At 34.9% G+C, this 4,523-nt stretch overlaps 1 pseudogene; it reads right to left on the bottom strand.

Moving 5' to 3' along the window:
- Window positions 1-3,174: 3,174 nt before the first annotated feature.
- Window positions 3,175-4,106, bottom strand: LOC100676275 (olfactory receptor 52A1-like; annotated as a pseudogene).
- Between the last annotated feature and the right edge of the window lie 417 nt (window positions 4,107-4,523).

Raw genomic sequence — 4,523 nt, 5'->3', positions numbered from 1 at the left:
ATAATATACCTTTGGTACTAACTCATAGAGGTTATTATTTGTTATGCCACTGGACATTCTTGATAAACATCCTGAAAGAAAAATTCATAAAAGAGTGGTATAAAAATCAGAATCATGGAGTGCAGTGGTAAAACAATGAGATCCACTAGGGGTAGAGAAGCCTGGCTCAATCTGACTTCTGAAGACAAAGAGCTATACTAAATCTCATGTGTGTCAGTGAACAGTGATAAAACTATTATATAATGAGAACATGCAGAACTTATTCAGATTGAATCATGGGTAGATTAAAATCCTCATAGTAATACTCAATAGCATGCACTTGAATGTTGATAATACGGCTGGGACATTTGGGGTGTACTCTACCCACACATAATTTCTGCCGCAAATGTTCGGGAAGAGTAGGATATAACTATGGGGAGAAAGGTAAAATGTTCATTAAGGGGAACAGTTCACATCACAAGAATTAAAGTCCAACTCAACCCTATGTCCTTTAAACAAACAAACAAACAAACACACAAACACACAAACAAACACACAACTACATTATAATTCACAGAGATCTTTGGAAATATGGTTACATGCTATGATATTTTATAATAAATTTTGATATTCAACAGTGCAAGTTCTGAAGCTTTGTTTTTCTTCTTGAAATTTTTGCTGGCTACAAAGTTAAGACATTGGGCTCTAGCCAAGATTCAGAATTGCTAGTATACTAGATGTCCCATTGAAAACAATGATGAATTTGGAATAATCTACTGAGAAAGTAAGGTCAAAATCAGGGATTGAAAAGTAGTGAAAACAATAAAGATCAAAGTTCTGGAGAGAAGAAAACCACAGAGAAGTGAACTCCAACATCTTTGTAACCAGCCTCACCAAGTATTTGGCTAACCCTTATACTGTACAAGTGATAGCCAAGAGATTCAGCAGAAAACAAGAGTTGAAAGGCTAAAAACCTGAGCAGAGACATCAGCAGCCAGTTGTTACTGGGCATATAAAGCACAGATCTCAAACCTTGACAGCCTAGAGTAGCCTTGATAAACACCCTGAGCTTTCTGCTGAGACCCTAGCAGAAACAGGCTCAGAATTAAGAGCCTCAGAAATGCTCACTCTCCCAGTTGGGATCACAGGGAAGGAAGAGCTGCGTCATAACATTAAGGGCAAAATTTATAGAAGGTCTAACACATCCTAAAGCAGCTCTTGGTATGATCGACATGATCCCCTGAAAGAAAATTTATATCTCTCAGAAGAAAGATATGATTTAAAAAATCTGCAATTTCTTATTAATACATTTTAAGTATCTAATAAAATATAAAACCTACTAAATATAAGACCAGAAAGAACAGGAAACTAATAGACTACAGAAATATAGTTGCAGATGAATCATAATTTAAAATTAAACGTAAGAGATAAAATAGGCAAGATTAAAATATCCAAGAAAATAAAGAGAATTTCTGCATAAAACCTTGAGAACAGGCAAAGAAATGTATTAACTATCTTCAAAGGAGCAATATCAACACTGGTAGCTAGCTTTTCAACAAGAAAATATGAAAGTTTTTTTTTTTTTTTTTTTTTAGGGGAAAATGGAGTGGCATTTGTAAAATGAGGGGACATTAAATTTTAGATTCATGAAAATATCTTTCAAAAATGAACACAAAATAAAGGCATTTTCTGACACTCATCTGAGCATATTTACATATTTTGCCTCAGTGCGCTAGCTAAAATTTCAAATGCAGTATGACATAGGGTCACTATGAATATGGAACAGGAGTGGTGAAAATAGATATCCTTGAATTGTTTTTCATCTTAGGGAAAATTTCACCTTAAATTTCATTGAAGCTGTCGTGAATTTCATGTATTTTTTCTGAATATTTTGAGGTCGATTATATGATTTCTCCAGTTTGTTTATTTAATATAGTTTTGCACCTAGTTAATTGTTAAAACAATTTTACATTAGGAAATAAACTGTACTTATTATTACATACTATCATTTTATTTATTGCTGTATTTGATTTGTCATTTTTTGGTTATTTTTGCATTTATTTTCATGGCTATTATTGGTCTTATAATACCAATCAGAGTTATACTGACTTCATAAGTTGAACTTGGAATTATTTTTTACCCCAGTGTTTTCTGAAAAAGTTTGTCTTGAGATTGGTTTTATCTGTTGTTTAAATGTTTGATAAACTCACAAGTAATACCTATGGCATGGAAAGTTTTGTTGTTTACTTATCTGTTTTTGAGGGTGCCTGTTTTGCAATTAGTGTCTTGAAACAAATGTTATTTTATTTGCATTATTGAAATCACTGGCAAGAACTTATTTCTAATATTCCATTATTGTTTTAATATTTGTAGTATTCAGTGATATGCTTTTTTCTTTCCTTATATCATGCATTTGTGGTTACTTTCTTTTTTATTTATTAATATTTTCCTTTGCCTTAGTTTTGTAGCTATTTTTCAACCATTGCTTGTTTTATATTTCATTAATTTCTGGTTCTGTCTCTGTTATTTGCATCATTCTACTTATTTTTGTTTAATTTGCTCCCTTTTTCCTCATTTCTCAAGGTAGAAATATAGACCATTGATTTATGTAAATAAACAGCAATACAATCAGCCACTACATCATGCGCCTTTATCCAGAACACACAAAATATACCTTATACTGGACAGTAAGATAATTTTTAACATATTTCAAAGAGTATGTTCTCCTACAACAATGTAATTAAACTAGATTTCAATTATAAAAGGTTACATAAAAATCCTCAACAATTTGAATGTTAACCAATACACATCTCAAAATCCCATGAGTTAAAGAAAAAATCAAAATGGAAATTAAACATTATGAACAAAATATTAATAAAATACTGCAACAAAAGTACTGTTTAAAGAGAAATTCATAATTATATCCACATATTTCAAAAGAAGGATACTTGTAATCAATGACATTGTGTCTTATTAAGAAGTATAAAAAATGAAAGGATTGAGTATATGGAGAGATAGTATCCATCTTAATGTGAATACAATTTATATCATCCTAAATAGGAAAAAAAAAAAAATTAAATGCCTTTCAAATTGAGCATAGTGATTGGGAGCCCCTGGTAATAAGCACAGAGTCTAGCCAATCTCCATCTTTAGGAAGTAAACATATCTTCTCTATGATAATAAACATTTGGTAGATTACTGGGACTTAAGATTCAGAAGAAAAATCTGTGCCACCCACTTGAAGATTATTTTTCACACCATAGACAATAAGGTTGAGTGCAGGTGACATAAGCGGGTAGATGGTAGACAGAAGAATGTGGGTAGATGGGGCAACATGTCCAAAACTGTGGCTGAAGAATGAGAAGAAAGCAAGAACATAAAACTCAAGGAAGACAAAAATATGAGCTGTGCATGTGTTAAAAACTTTGAGTCGTGCCTCCTTTTGGTTAAATGAAAAACAGCCTGGAAAATCAGGATGTAGGATATATGAATAAAAATCATGTCAAATCCCAGAATTGTAAAATCTACAAAGAGACCACATGTTTTATTGACTTGAATGTCCTCTGCAGCCAGCTTGATGACAGCTATGTGCTCACAATAAGAGTGGGCAATAACACTGGACTGGAAAAGATGCAGTTTTTTTATTAGAATGGGTACTAGGCTGACAAGCACTGTTGCCCTGCTGGCCACAACCAACATCATCCAAACCAGGACAGAAGGCATAAAGATAGATGTGTGCCTCAGTGGATCACAGATGGTGACATAGTGGTCAAAGGCCATGGCCAACAGGATACCAGACTCCATGCCCTGCAAGGAGTGGATGAAGAAGAGCTGGGCTAGACAGGCATCAAAGGCCATGGAACAAGAGCCAAACCAGAAGATGGCCAACATATTGGGAGCCATGGCTAAACAGAGCCCTACATCAGTGGCAGCCAGCACTGCCAGAAAGACATATGCAGGCTGCTTTCTGCAGAGATAATGATCAACAAAATGATGTTTCCCAGAAGAGCCACCAGGCACACTGCAAAGAAGGAGAAACCAGTCCAAAACTGCACATGCTCTAGTCCAGAGTTGCCAATCAGGGTCACTGTTCTGGGGTCCAGATATGACAAGCTGAAGGATGCCATGGAGGTTAGTGGTATCTCTTCTCACCAGTGATTCTGATACCTGGAGAAGAAGGGGAAGTAAAAAGACCATACCCCATACTATCATTCAGATGTTTGGAACATTGAACAAACCAACCCAGTGCTTTGGATGGTAATTTGGACAGGTGATCCTGAGAGACTACATTACATGTCAGGAGAGTAGAAGAAAACACTTTAGCAAAACCTTTGCTACAGCCATTTATGAAGGTGAAAATCAGGAGAAAGTTTGAGAATTTCTTACTTAGCTCTCGTGGAAATGAGAACCATGACTCTGAAAGCACCGATCTTTTGTGTCTTCCATCAGCTCTAGGTTGGGTTCACTGAAGAACAACCGTTAGCCTTTTCTTCTTTATGTACTTCTCAATGCCAGCCCAATTTCATTACATTTGGAAATGACCC

This window comes from Loxodonta africana, chromosome 7, assembly GCF_030014295.1.
Source record: "Loxodonta africana isolate mLoxAfr1 chromosome 7, mLoxAfr1.hap2, whole genome shotgun sequence".
Classification (NCBI taxonomy): domain Eukaryota; kingdom Metazoa; phylum Chordata; class Mammalia; order Proboscidea; family Elephantidae; genus Loxodonta; species Loxodonta africana.
The sequence above is the reverse complement of the archived record's forward strand: the minus strand, read 5'-3'. Positions and strand labels throughout refer to the sequence as shown.